Raw genomic sequence first — 15,507 nt, forward strand, 5'->3', positions numbered from 1 at the left:
ACTGTAAGTCCGGTCCAGGAGCTGTGTGCAAAGAAAATGGCCGCCCTTAATTCTCCCTTTGAAGTGGAGGTTGCCGTCTGTCACCTGCTGCCAAACTGCTTCCGTTCTCAGTAGATTATTTTTAATTGCTCTTTGGAGGTTTGTGACCATACCCGGTCTCTGCCCGTTTCTATGCTTTTGTTTTGATGTAACATTATACTATGGCATCCTCCCTGACGAAAGACAAACCTCAATCTCAGACGCTTTAGCACGGGAGGTGAGGGTTGGTATGTAATAGGGAAATTCGCATGTAGCTTACTGCTAAATGTGGTTGCGGGTTTGCGGGGGCATATTGTCGACAGAGATCGCTCACTGCGCTTTTTTGGGGGGGTGACAGCTTTCTTTCAACTGGAGTGGAGTCGCTCTAACCTCCTTGAAACCCCCCACCGCAGCCGTGCCATGGAGATTGCTGGGGGTCGCTTTTTCTAACTGATCTCCACTGAGGAATGCATTCAAACAAACTGTGCCTGTTTAGAGGCTGTAAACAGAAGCACATGGAACTGTTTAGCGAATGCCCGATGTGCCCATTGTTTCGGGCGGTCGCGTCCGGTTTTATTCGCAGGAATGTACTGGGAACGGAGGGCGAGGCAGCAAGTTACTCAATACAGGCCGAGGCTCCTAACCGCCATTAATGACGTGCGAAAGTCTGACAGCAGTCTGCTCGGTGTAATAAATATTTAATCATTATAGTGGGAGGTACGTAATTATTTCAGGAAGTACCCCGTATGTTGAACTGTGCTCCAGAATCTGATGATTTTATAAAGTGAGAAACTAAAGTGTATTTACCGATATAAATATTGTGAGATTAAACACAGGCGTAGGCGGATAACCGTGATCATTATTTAATGTAGCTCTTCCGCTTTAACCCCCGGTCACGTAGCTCTGCGCCCCCTTGCGGGGCCTTTGAGAATTGCCTTTATACGCTGTACCACCGAGTCGTGTTTCAATCCCATTTCATTTCCCTTCAACATCAACAGCTTCAATAAAGTTTTTGGCTTACAACAGTTTAGGATATAAATGCATATTTAATAAAAGCCTGAAAATAAAGGAAGAAAAGGAACAAAACTTGAAAATCCCTTAGGGGTCTAAGGTCATCTGGCTGCCCAACCCCCCAGCCATGGCAGCGATAATCAGAGCGGGAAGGTGTGTGTGTGGTGTGCTACCTTCTGTCACACTTTCTGTGGGTCAGCTCATTGTAGAACCCTCTGCAGACCCACAAAGCAAAGAGAAAATCGCTGTATGTGCAGTAACACCAGCAGCCTTATGCACGGCAGGCTAAGCTACAGTAATGTGGCTTGAGTCTGAATAGTGAGACCGATTGGGCATCCCTCACATATGCTAGCAGACTGTTCGCTAAGCTAGGGGCCCCGTGACTTAAAGCTGTCTCCAACAGTCTTTTTATTTATGTGAGAAACTACAAGAAGGCCTCTATTCTCTGATCTCAGTCAACGTTCTGGATCACACGCTTTGGGCAGATGGGTTAGATAAGCAGGAGTCGCACCCCTGTAGGAATTTTGCCGTCTTGTACTGAACAGGAAACCAGGGGAGAGATATCAGGATATCAGTAATACTGTCATATTTACTTCTTGTAAACCTTTCAGGCTATTTTTTTTCTTGCATTTATTGTGTGCAGGTTTGGTCACCATACCTTAAGAAGGACATGGAAAGGGTGCAGTGTAGGGCTACGAGAATGATTCTTGGTCTTAGAGGAATGTCTTATGAGGAGAGGTTAGCTGAGCTGAATCTGTTCAGCCTTGAGCAAAGGAGATTAAGGGGGGACATGATCCAGGTATATGAGATTCTAACAGATCTGGATGCTGTTCAGTCAAATGGCTACTTTAATATTAGTTTAAATACTTGAACTCGTGGCCTTAAGTGTAAATTAGCGGGAGAACATTTTAAAATGAATTTGAGGAAGCACTTCTTCACACAACGTGTAGTTAGAGTATGGAATAGTCTTCCTGTTAGTGTAGCGCAAGCTAAAACCCTGGGTTCCTTTAAATCAGATAAGATTTTAACATCACTGAGCTATTAGTTAAGTTCTCCACAAACGAGCTAGATGGGCCAAATGGTCTCCTCTCGTTTGAAAAATTTCTTATGTTCTTATATATATTCCAGCAGTATTATTGGTCCTTTGGGCAGCTGTGTGGGAGCTGTTTGCTACTTTGTCGATGCTGAGCGCAATGCAGTTTCCGCAGCCTGTATAAAATACACCCTGAATAATGCACAAGCTGCAATACACACAGCTGGCATGCGAGAGGGGTAAAGTTACGGGGTTACAGTGGGGGTGGTGGTGGGGGGCAGGGCTCGTATTGCAGGGCACGTTCCTATAGGAGTTTGTTCCATCTAAACAATGCCTGCAGTTTCAGCAAAGACTTAGCACCCGGGTAACTCTATCTGCGTCTATATTTATATCTCCCAGCATTAATGTATATTTAGTTTTGGAGTGAGCCTCACGTTCGTACCAAAAGTCACGTGACTCTCCTTTTTTGTTTATTTCTGATCGCCTTGGCGACCATGTGGCCATGTTGACTAGTGGCCTGTATGCTGTGTCCTGCCAACTTGTGGTCCAGCCTGACATGGAGTCAGACAGGGAGGGGCAGTGGGGCAGGCGTGGGGCACCCCGTGCTCACGCCTTTCAGAATAGAGTTCTTGCTGGCTTTTAGTCCAGCCACCCTCCCCACCAATGGCCTAAAACGGGCGGTATGGGGGGGTCGGGGGACGCTGCTAAAAACAAACACAAATGTTAAATCAGTCAATCTAACACCCCCCCCCCCCCAGCTTGTCAGCAAGCTGAATGTTTCCAAAAACTAGTGTCCATCGAAATCATACACCAGGGTGTGCAGTCACCGTGTCCCACCCCCTTTGAGGAGATGAGGACGGCACAACAGTCACCAGGGGCAGGGTACATAGGGGCCAAGCAGGGGGGCACCATCTCAGGGCACTTCATCCTGGATGGCATGTGTGGGACCCCGCCCCTCACCCCTATCACATTGGGGGGGGGGGTTGGTAATCAGTATGCCCTTGAAATTACTGAGGTTAGCAGCTAAAATAGGAGACTGGGTGACAGACGCTAAGATTCAGCTATCGTTCGCATTTATGCGAAATCCCAGAGTTCACCAGAGAGCGTTTATCAATGAAATGAGGCAGATGAGGCCCTCGATGAAGAGCGTGTCCCTGAGGACTCAACGCAGAGCCATATTCAGAGCTGGTAGTGTGTGCTTACTGCCAAACAGACCGCTGTAGAGTGGGCTCGACGGGGGGCGGGGGGGGGGGGCGTCTGCTTGCTATCATGTCCTGATTGGGTGCGACTTGGTCAGAGATCCCGCTTTTGGTGCCCCTGGTGACTCCTGGGTCCACATATATATCATGGAGGGTGAGGGTTCGACCCCCCCCCCCCCCCACTGACACCCTGTAGTCTCAGCACAGAGTTGCTGCTACTTGCAAGATTTAGTGAACAAATTTACATTCGGGCTGCCTTAGATCCCCATAATCACCTGACCTTCTTGATATGTTTAATAAATTGGCTCAATATTTTGGCTCAATATTGTTTCCCTGCATCACCCCAAAACCTTATTTGTGCTGAACGAAAAAGTCTGCTACGTGTCCAGCAGGTGGCCCCCAGAATACGGCGCCAAATGCTCTACAAGAATAGCAGGATATCAGATGTAAGCCTTCCGGCCTGCAGTCCTGTCTGGGTTGTCTGCCGCCTTGTGCCTGTGCTGACCCCGAGTTCTTTTCTTAAACACGCCTAGAGTCCGTCCTTAGCAGCTGTGGCCCTTGCTGTGAGAGTGTCGCGTTGATAAGATGTCAACACGACCGCCCACGTCCGGTTCGTCTGTGGAGTGGCATCTGTGTGCTGATTCGCCAGTTGCCACGGTCACGTCCTCTGACCCCGCCAGCTGGGCCGTGGGGTCCTGTGAAATAGAGAGGCCGGTTTAATCACTGTACTCCTGCACCCTGAAATAACACGCCGTGTAAGGTGGCCGAGGGAGGCGGTGCTGGATGGCCGAACCAGGCACGTTGTTGTTATGTCTGCGTTATATCCCAGCCACGAAGCAGCCACTTCCTGTCCTCCAGGCGGCCTGACACTGCACCCTCTGGCCACATGGCTCCTTCCCTGCGTTGTCATGGATACCCATGCCTGCTGATCATGACACATGTATGTGGTGCATCGTGGGAAACGGGCTTGGCCAGGCACGTTGTGCAAGACACAAGACTCCTTTACTCTCATTGTACGAACATACAATGAAATTCTACGCGGCAGCTCTCTTGTGGAAAGGCGACAATCCGGGAGGGAAGATGAGTATTCAATAGGCTCAGCACAGAGGCAGGATGTGATAATCAGGCTTAATGTAGTCGGGGCGAGTTTATTTTTTGGCTTCCTGTGAATTCTGTTTATCGGCAGACTCCCCTCCCTGTTCGTTTCCGGAAAGTTCTGCAGCAGGTGAGTCAGAGTAGCACTGCACCCCGATCAAGGTGTGTCAGAGGAGGCTGATTCAGTAGGTAAAGGAATGGGACATGACTCATCACCCCCCCCGTCACCTGATCTCCCTTGTACTCCCCCCTCCCACCTTACTCTGACTCATTCCTCATTCAGCTCCCCCAGGCTTCTCTCACTCTCTGCCAGTCTGAAGCACACTCACGAGTAACACTAGGCAGACGTCACTGTCTCATTGTCATAAAGACCCGGAAAATTCGGCTTCGGTCCAGTGACACGTGACAAGCCCGAGTTTTGGGCTGGTGCTGTTTCTCAAACCGCTTTTACGTGCTCGTGGAGCCTGGGTCTCTTCCATGAAGAGCCCCCCTGTGCCGTGTCCCCCATTCACGTGCGCCTGTTTACTGTGTCTCTGTTACGCTCCTTCAACGGCTGCAACTGGATCCTTCTGGCTTCTCGGCTGAGGTCACGGCAAGCGAATGCGACAGCCAGTTAGATCGGCCGGTTGGGTCACATGCCTGACCTCAGCGCGACACCTGGTGCGCCGGCTGCTTCACGTTCTGCATGCAGAGGTGTGGTATGGGGCCCCTCCTGCCGCGGACTCCAGCAAAACACGCAGAGCTCTCCATAGGCTAACATGAAGACTCTCCTCTGTGCTAATAGGCCAATTTAGCATTATCCTCCATGCCCATTGGCTGGTCTGTGTCCAATGTGATTCCACACAAATCACTCAAAAGTCATTCAGTGTTACATCATAGCCAAGGATACTCTGAGTTAGAAGCTTTCACTTTACATGGGCCTGTCTGATGCTCCTGGTCCACTAGATCTAAAAATATGGCAAGTGTGATGTATAGAAATGTATCTGAAACCAAATGCTTGAATACAAACTGCACGTAACCCTCGTGGATTCTGCGATGGTACATTCAATGAGCCTTTGGATAGTAGCATTAGCTTCTCTATAACTGACATTAACTTTAAACTCAAGTAACCTCTTGAAACTGATAAGAATAAGCCATATATAAAAGCAGACACACGTTTATTGGATCGGGCGGCAAACGTCACCCTGTCCCACACATGACTGCAGTGTCGCTGTGCCACGGTGGGCAGCACTTCTGGAAATTTGTGAGATGGATGGCTGGCCTGATGGATATAACTATGTAATGCTCTCAAATAATTATGAAATGGAATTCAGGTCATCAGTAAAATGGAATATAGGAAGGGCTGCTTACTCCCTAAGGAATCGGCTCAATGACACCCCCTAGTGGTGCGATTGTATACAGTAGCCATGGTAATTCACACACTTGCCAACAGATGGTGCATTTGATAAAAAGTTGACACATTTTTAAAACATTGCGCAACACAATATATATATATATATATATATATATATATATATATATATATATATATATATATATATATATATATATATTTAAAAAAAAGACAGATCTTTTTGTCAAATTTATTTAGATTTTACATTTCGTAATATATATCAAGAGTCATGGTTTATTTTATTATTTGAGCTTCATAAATATAACGTTAAGTACTTCTGTCATTTCTGGTGAAAATAACACAGGAGGCTCCCGTGTTTAGCGGGGTTATCTGGGTTCATTTAGCTGTCACGTGACAATGTTGCCTTTCAGCTGCATACGGTGAGAGTACATCTTGATGTCTGGTTGTAAAGCCACACCTCCAAGAACAGTATTTCCAGGAATCCCCCTTGTTATTGCCCAAGGGATTCCTGGGAAAACTGGACCCCGGGGGTAAGGAAGTGAATGACTGTTTGTCAGTAGTAAGGATCCAGTAGGAAGAAACGAAATAATGATCAATCATCTACACTTGTAGCATAGTTACATAACTGGAAATATTATCTGCTGAAGGAGGATCCCTCCAGGGTTGGGTGGAGTAGAGGTGTTCACCCTCCGCCGCTGAATCAGCCTCCTGCTTTCTCTGTGGAAGCTCTGTCCCCTCTCCTGAGCTACAGTGCTTCATCTCAGACTCCCAACTGACCAGAGATGCAGCACTGCACCTTGGGCCTGGGGACCGAACATCCATTCTGTCAACCAGCAGAGGGCAGCACTTTACCGCCAAGGCCTGGGCAACCATCCTGTGAACCAGAAGAGGGCAGCATTGTCATTCCAAATGGGGGTCAGAATATTAACGTTACACATAAAGCTTAAACAAAAAAACCAAGCCATTTTGTTAGAAAAGGGGGCTGCCCCGAGGAGCAAGAACGATGCAGTACGCTGATGTAAACATACAGGAAGTGACATTGACCCGAGACCTGCTTGTATCCTCGTATTTTCTCCCCAGACTTTCAGGTCCCTGAAGCTCTCTGCTTTGGTTGGTTTTCCCACACTCCAATGCCCCCATGTTCCCCTTTTAGCCCCGACCCCCAAAGGACCACCGAAGGTGCCTTTAAACCCACATGCTGCCCCAGGGCAGTGTGGCTTGGAGCACCTGCTAGCCATTGGCACCCCGCCAGCCGGACAGATGGACCAGCAATGTCCATTTGTGTGCCCAGCAGTAGTCTCACAGACATATATTTTGGTAACTCCAAGCTTGAAAAGGGTGAAGAGCTGTTTACACATCACCCAGTGCAGCATAAACACTGAAAAGACTGAACCAGCGGGTTGGAGAAAAGGTCTCCCTGAAGTCGACCTGAGGAGAAACATCTCTGATGTCTGGATGAAAGCCCCAGATGAAAGCTGAGAGATCGGTTACCGCCGCTGTGTTCCTGTAGTGAAGCAGCGTGGCATCTGTGATGTCATTCTCTACCATCGATGGCGAGAGACAGATAAACCAATCAGAGTGAAGGCCACAGTCCTGCTTAATCCTATCATTTTGCTGGATACGAGGTTTCTGGAGGACGTTTAGATATGTTCTCTGATCAGGCTCTGGTCTCCACCTTCTGCTGGCCCATTAGGCTGCAATGCAAGTGTTCATGTGCTGGTGGGTCCGTTTCACTCTGGCTGCTTCCTTCAGACTGTGAGGAAGAGGAGCAGCCGGCCGCTCGCAGCATTGACCAGTTCTGGGTTTTTCTGGTATGCATGCATGTAACATAGAGTAACTCACAATGATCCCCACTTCGTAATCTGGTTAATATTTTATTTATTTTAACATACATACATTTTTTGTTTTAAAAGCAGGGTCAGCCAGACCCTGGAGTAATTAGGGATTATGGGCCCGATGGTGACATCACTCTGCTCAGCCTGAGATTTGAACCGACAACCTTCTGATGACAGGCACAGTGTCCTTGGTGCTTTGGTGTGAAAAGGCCTCCCATTGATCGGCCTGGTAGGGAGATGAACGCATGGAGCCTGCAGATGCGGGTGGGTTCTGCCCCAGGCCTGAGAGACTCAGGTTAACTAAGGACCAATCAGAATCTTTACTGTCACATGACCAAGGCCGGTGGAAATTTGTGCTGGTCACTGTCGGAGACACCCTGATAAAAGACAACTAACGATTAGGGCATAACGTAAATGAAGTGCAAGGCTCAAAATACCACAGAACATGCAACGTATGTGATAAGTTCAGCGGTTTCTGCAATCGGCCTACATGTGTGTCTTCAGCTGTTTTGATTAAACGCTGCTCAGTGATGCTGGGCCGGTCTCAGCGTCGGCCACTGAGGATCCCCGCAGACGCGTAAGCACCGGCGACTCGCCCAACTACAGACTTTTGGGGAGAATTTAATTTATCCTTGCGAATTGGGACAAACCAAAAAAAAAAGGCACGGAGAAAGAAACAAGTGAATTCCTTAGCTGTCCTGGGCCGGCTCCAGGAGGGAGAAGCTGTAGGGTCACTCACATCCCTCTCCTGGAATCTGCCTCGGTCCATATAAGGAATTTTTAAGGGATTTTATTTTGGGATAATGGAAAATGTAGCCGGGCTCTCGATAAACACTCAAGCTCATGGTTCTTAACAGGCCATGATGGTGGAAACAGATAGTTTGTCACACTCTGCCCCCCACCCCCCCCCTCCCCCCGTGGCCTCCCCCTCCCCCTCCCCGGTCCCTCTCCTCGTTTTATGTCCATTTCTAGTCTCAGCCTGCAGCCGACTGACATAAAAGGAAAAAGCGGTGAAGGTGAGCAGCAGACCTGCAAGGCCGCTTCTACTCTCCTGCCGTCAGACACGCCAGACGTCGTCGTTTCCTGGCCTGCAGGGGGCGCCCCGGCACACGGACCAGCCCGATCACACGCAGTGGGCCAGCTGGTCCACGGATCCTGCGGTGCTGCACTGGCCCAGCTTGGAAGCTCCAGACCTTCAGCAGGAGGCCTAAATGTACATTTCTTGGGGGACAAGCTGCTGTCGCCGTTCTGTATTTAATGGTGGGTTACGGGGCAGCTGAGTGGGTTTGTGCCTGAGAATGAAGCACCCTTGTGGGGACAAAGCGACACAACGATGGTGAAAGGGTGGGAACTGCCTCCTTACTGGTGCCTGAGGCTGCTTTGCTGATAGGGGATCCTATCAGCCTGCGTATCCCCCATAAGGCTGGGCCTGCCGACAGGACCCACAAACTGGGATTCTGTGACCATCAGAAGCAACCCAAAGCACACGCTCCATCCATCCATCCATCCATCCATCCATCCATCTCCACGGCTCGCTCGCATCCCAGAGCAGACCCACGGGCCCCCGTCTGTAAGTTACATTCCTGACGGAAGCTGCTCATTAGCGCCTCATCCCCAAAGCGCAAGTCTGCCGCTCAGTCAGGAATTCTAAACAAGCCACCAGGAAATGTGACTTTGCCCCTTTTTCTGAACCCACAATAGAGAGGCTCCAAGGAGATACTTTGTCTGAGTTACATGTAAGGAGCGCGCTCTGTGCTTCCTTGTGAGCGTGTGCGGGCCTGCGTGCCCCGCCGCCGCCCCCCCGCCGCCCCCCCCGCTATGTTTACAATCAGATGAGTCGGTAATCTGGCACAGCCAAACATCTCCTTATAAGGTCGCCTCCCCTCTCCTCCCGGCTCCTCTCTGCCCCCTTAATCGCCGAGGCAGGAAACACAGGCAGACGAGCTTTTCCTCCCATCCAGGGCATTAAATCTGAGATAGAGCTGATGTTCCTGCAAACCTCCATCTCCATCATTGCTAAGACCATTTGCTCTGATGATGTCAAATTTTGGGCGAGGACAGCAAATAAGCAGACTAAGTGGTTTGGGCGGGCAGGACTGGGTCTTTAAGGTAGGGGGCTTGTCTTTGCATGAGCTGAGCGCCAAACCTGAATAAACTGAACAAAAAGACAACAAGTGGGGGGGGGGATGTTTATAATGCTGAAGGTAAACAGAGTCTGATGGAAAAACTTACTAACATACAAAAAAATCCATCAACCAGGGAGAAAAGTGAGAGTCCATATTAACTCCACATTAACTCCACATTAACTCCACATTAACTCCACATTAACTCCATATTAACTCCACATTAACTCCATATTAACTCATTGTCGGCTCATTTTCATTCAGATCAAGCTCACAAAGTGGCCTCATTTCCCACCCAAATTATCAGCAGAGCATAAACAAACTGAAGGCTTTCCTCTTTGGCCGTCCCTCACGGCCAGTAAACACACATGTGGAAAAACACAGGCTGAACATACTTTCTCAAGGCCCAGAGGTGGGGGGTGGGTTTGCTGGCTGACGTTTAAGTGACACACTCCAATGACAGGAAGCCAGACAGGGACATGTCAATTATGATGGCAGGAGAATCATGACAAAAGTCAGATAATCCTCATGAAAAATGATTATGTTTATAAATAATTAAATGTTTTTATAACAATTTATAACATCCATTAGTGCAGGATCTCTGTAAGGCCGATCGTCTGGCTGAGACAGCTGATAAGTGCCTCTTTTTACTCTCAGATGTGTTACATGTGGAGCAGCAGCCCCCACGGTATGACTGGAGATTCGCAGGCTCTGATTATCACTCTGATTCTCATGTTTTCCCTCCTGGCTCAGGTCGGGTCTCACTGCAGCCCTGCTGTCTTTGCAGTTGGAGGGGGGTTTTCAACAACCCCCAAAGTATTGCTCTCGGATATTTAGTATGCAGGGGGGGACTTAACCATGGGCACTTTTCAGATGGATGGAAAGGCAGACCTGAAATGCCGCGATGAGGGCCTGCTGGTTTGTGCGGAGACCCACTGGGCTGCAGACCCAAAGCCACAGGCAGGAATCGCCCGCCAGTGTTCCGTCAGCGTCGTGGCAGTGATGCCCCCAGGCTGCGGAGCTGCTTGGAACGGCCTGCCGTCACATGACCGCGTGAGCGTATGTCATACTGGGCACCAAGTCCCCATGGAGATCTCCGGTCTCCTCCCTCCTTTCCCTCCCTGCTTCGGAGCGACCCTGGGAACAGGGATCCCCTGTGGCCCTTCTGGTGGGGGGGGGGGGGGGGGGTCATGTGAAACCACTCTGGTTTGATCGCTTCCAGACTCATGGTTTCTCTGAAAATAAATAAAGTGTTTCCTTTCCCTCCCCCAGCCCCCCTCCATCCCCCATCTAATCTGTCCATCTATCCTTCCAGCCAGACGTTCTGTCCACAGCGCAGTGACGGGAAGCTTGTTATGGTGACGGTAACCCATACATGACACAGTACTGAGTACTTATACCATTTTGAGGTATTTACAGAATACTTCAACTATGCCAACGTCACACAGTACCGTGTACCCAAGCAATAATGACAGAACATAGCACTCAGTAATTAAACCACACAAGCACAACACAATTTGGGGAATTTTACATGACAATACTGAACAACAAAAGCATACTGACAGGACTCAATATGGGGAATTTAGCATCACTGACATAGCATTGAGTACTTAAATACCCCTGACCAGAGTATTTAAATATACTGACATGACACAGTACTGAATACTTAAACCACAGTATGCAGAGTACGGGGTATTTATTTCAGGTATATAATTCACTCTATCAGGATGCAGCAGTGGGTGTCTAAACCAAACCAGTAGATTAGTCACCAGTAAAACTGACTTGTGTGTATATGTGTAAAGCACAAAGATGAGATCAGTCATGGCTGGTTGTCATGCCTTCCAGGTGAGATGTCTTACTTCAGCCGATTGGCCGAAACTCGTTTGACTGACAGCTCTGCGCAGCCCGTCTCATGTCTGCAACCCGAATGTCACCGCCCTAAGTAGTAAAAATGAATGAGGAAAACATCAAAACTCGGCCAAACCGTATCACTGAGCCGGCATGTCGAAATATCGGCAGCACAGTGAGCCAAAAACGCAGACACAACCTCTAAAAGGATAATTTAGCACATAAATAAAAGAACGCTTGTAAAATCCCAAAGGGATGTATACACTGTATACAGTGAGGTAATGCAGGTGTCATCGCCTACATACAAAACTGCAGAAAAACTCCTGTCTGTATGAAAGGCTGCAGTTTGTAACTGTACAAAGGCCCAGCTTGTGAAAATCATCTCTGTATGAGTATGGCAACACCAAAGGCTCCTTAAAGCTTGTCGGGGGGGTCCTGAGTATTATGCTGACACCCCCTGACGTCAGGTCACAATGCTCAGAACGAAGACTTGCTCTGCTGACTTAACAGCTGGACACATCTGCTACAACCCCCCACCCCCCTCCCATCTCAAACAAATCTTCCCAGAAACAAAGAGCGGGAAGACGAGGAGCTCCAGATGGGGGATGGGGGGGGGGGGTCGCATTTCTTTCGTACTACGCACACACCCTCGAGAGTGAGCTCCACGCTCAGTGAGCTCTCTTGCCTACATTCAGATACATGGACTGAGCCGTCATTGGACCTTTTAATAAACATCACTAAGACCCCCCCCCCCCACACATACACACAGAGCTGGATAAGTGCTGGGGAAGTTCAGTTTAATGGTCTAGATTGTAAGGTCCCACATCAAGTCCTCCTTAATCACCACACTTTGGTTAACATATAAGGTGTCATACAAATCCCAAATGGCATAACATTATCATGTAAACAAATTGTGCTCCACTGCCTGGGACCAGATGATGGTGGCCAAAGCAGCCCTAAGAAGGTAGGTCAGCCTGGTGAAGAGGTCTGTGCAGATAGGATGAGCACAGTCCAGCAGGGGGACGACAGCAAAATAATGGAATATGTGATATACTGGAGCCCAGATGCCACTAATAACTGAACCTGCAGTCTTCTATTTTACACAGATTTACTTAATTAACCCATATGTCTCCTAGGATGGTGTTCCCCTACCCGGTTCCTGGGGACCCCATCCTCGACTACAGGTTAGGCGTGAGGACTGCATTCCTGATTCATCACCGTCTAACTCGCCAACACGCATTTCCAGCAGCACAGAGAAGCAACCAAACAGTTCTGAGCGTCTACAAGATCCAAATTGCACGAGAGCGATGGAAGCAGCCGCTTCGCAGCCCAGCAGATCACTGACACTGAAGTATGTGCAGATACGACCTGTGAGAAAAGCCGGAGGAGCAGCAGGTAGCCTCCCGTCAGGAATGATGGGCAATGAACCTGAGGTCTGGAGGGGCTAAGAAGATCCCTAAACGGTGACCTGGGCGGGGATGGGGATTTGGAGACCCTGGCTGCAGCCTCTTCCCCCCACAAGCCCCAGCACCCTAAGTCAGACAATCGGGCCTGAACCTCACAGTGCCCCCCACCCCCAACCACAAATATCGACCCAGAGACGCCTCCCGCCTGCCACATTCCCTCCGTCACTCTCCCTAGTTGACCCATTTGCCATACATACCTGCTGGCAGCTCCTGTCCCATCCTACTGGGGGCGCTGGTCCGAGGGTGGGGCCGGAAAGGAGAGGAGGCGGCCGAAGGTTCTCCCCGTGGCCTGACCGGGGCCCCCGGCACCGGGGCCCCTTTGCAGAGCGGCCCGCTCAGCTGACAGCCTCTTTTCTTTTACTCCTTATATGAGGAGGGAGGCCGGCGCTTGGAGGGGGAGGCCCGCCCGGGAAAGCCCCTCGAGCCGCGGGATTGGCCAGCGCCGGACCCCCCATGACCCCTACCCATGACCTGCGACGTCTGAGGAGGAGAAGTCTGCAGGGAAAGGGTGAGGGGGGGGGGGGGGCGGAGGCTGGGCCGGATTCCCTCGAAAGGAAGCCGCATTTGACAATTTTCATATTTCTTCTAAATTTGGAGATTTGTGCCCGTGCCGGAGTCTTGGCTGCGTGCTCAGCAGGGCCATGTGGAAACCATTAAGGAAGGAGCGGCGCTCCGAGCTGGGCCTGGGAATGCCGGGCCGGCACTCGCAGGCACTCGGAATAATTAACTTCCTCTCAGAAGGTCTCTTACTCCCGCATATGGAAAAGTGCTGAGGGGAAGCGGAGTGGGAATGATGCAGACTGGAGAGGAAGAGGCTGCGGGAAGCTCTGCGTCTCTGATAGGGAGAGAATGGGAGCTGGTGAGAAGTTCGGATCCCCCAGGTCAGGATGGTGCAGAGTGATCTGTCACCCAAATGCGAAACACCGAGCCCCTCAGGAAGAGGCTCAGCTAGTTAAGAAGATAACTAGTACTGTCAAGTGCTTACAGGGTAAGCCTAACTGAACATGCCTACACAAGCTTGTGGTCCAGTACAAAAACCAGACACCCCCATAGAAGCTATCTGACAACCTTTGTGCAGAGTTTCCATGAGGGGGCATTGATGCCATGTAATGCCACAAAGGATTCTGGGGGGGGGGGCGCAGCCAGAAGTGGGGGTCCTGAGGGTCTGACTCAGCAGTGAATCTGGGCCACCTGAAGGCTTTAAAGCAGACAGAACCGGATACGTTATACAAGTTCCAGCCCGACCCATCAAACGGCCAGCAGCTCCAGGCCGTGGTCCTGAGAAAGCAGATCACGTGTCCTTCAGAAGGTCACAGAGTCTGAGAAGCTCCCACTGGGAGGTCAGGGACCACCTGTGTGCTTCCTCTTTCAGACCACATGGGTTTGCAGTGGCCCTGGGGGTGGCGTGGATCTCACACGACCTCTCAGTTTAATCGAATAAAGGACAGCGAGGATGCTAATGGGAACCACTCGTTCAGAAGGTCACCGTCACATGGACAGGATGTGGGTCTTCAGGGTCTGACTCCCTGTATCGCTATGAGGTCTAAGATACATCCTGGTCCAGGTCTTTTAGCTCCTTGGTGCTCATATCAGCCATTCTTTGGTGGCAAGTGTGTGTGTGTGTGTGTGTGTGTCTGAGGTCATCCAGAACATCTAACGGTGGACTGAAACCAGGCTCATTGCAGTGTTTACATACTCTAAGGACACCGTGTCCAAATTTTCCTTCCAAGGGCAAACATGGCTATGTGGTCTTGCACCTTCAATATCCTCAATCCCCAGTGCAATGATGTAAACACTGCAATCACACTGCAATTACGAAAGAGGAGACGGGGCTTGAGCTTCCATTCTCACAGAAGAAGAGAGGAGATGGAAGCAGGAGCATCATCTCCCCCAAGTCCCCTCATTCCCAGTGTAGCGTCACCGACTATCTGACTACGCCGGCATCTTTTTTCAGAGGAGACCCACCCTGACAAAGAGGGACTTGCGCCCCCAGTACGATCATCTCGCTGCTCCCCTCTCAATGTTCCAGCTGCACATGGGGGTCAGAGAGAGAGAGCAGGAGTCTGTGAAACATCAATGAGATTAACGTCCCCAACCCCCCTCCCGACAGACCCCAGCCACTTCTCTAGCAACCTCCCCACACACACACACACACACACAAAGTTGAGCTGCCAGACACTCCTCCATGCAGAGGCTAAATTTAGATGAGAGAGGAGGTGTAGGGGTGGGGGGTGGTGGCTGAGCAAAAACACAACAGTGGAGGAGAAAAGAGTGCAGGTCGCTCCTCGGTGAGATGGGGGGGGGGGGGGGCATTTCATCATGGCAGAGAGTGGTGGGGCGGGGGGCAGAGCTCCCTGCCTGCAGAGAAAGCCTTAAAAAGGTAATGTTTGGGGAAGCCTCAGTGTTTAGATCCGCAGAAGCGGGGCCCTTCAAACGCGTGAGTGAGCGAGCGAGAGAGCGAACACCGGGGGCCTCTCGGCTTGGCACAGGGCCCCCGGTGGCCATGCTGGAGGCTCAGGCTCCTA

At 50.2% G+C, this 15,507-nt stretch overlaps 1 long non-coding RNA gene across 1 annotated transcript; it reads right to left on the reverse strand.

Moving 5' to 3' along the window:
- Nucleotides 1–5,925: 5,925 nt before the first annotated feature.
- On the reverse strand, nt 5,926–13,326 carry LOC125751131 (uncharacterized). The gene is made up of 2 exons (XR_007400526.1): nt 13,180–13,326; nt 5,926–6,584 (listed from the first exon to the last, which is right to left on the reverse strand). It is a non-coding gene; the product is annotated as an uncharacterized LOC125751131 (long non-coding RNA).
- Between the last annotated feature and the right edge of the window lie 2,181 nt (nt 13,327–15,507).

The sequence above is a fragment of the Brienomyrus brachyistius genome, chromosome 10 (genome assembly GCF_023856365.1).
Source record: "Brienomyrus brachyistius isolate T26 chromosome 10, BBRACH_0.4, whole genome shotgun sequence".
In the NCBI taxonomy this organism is placed as follows: Eukaryota; Metazoa; Chordata; class Actinopteri; order Osteoglossiformes; family Mormyridae; genus Brienomyrus; species Brienomyrus brachyistius.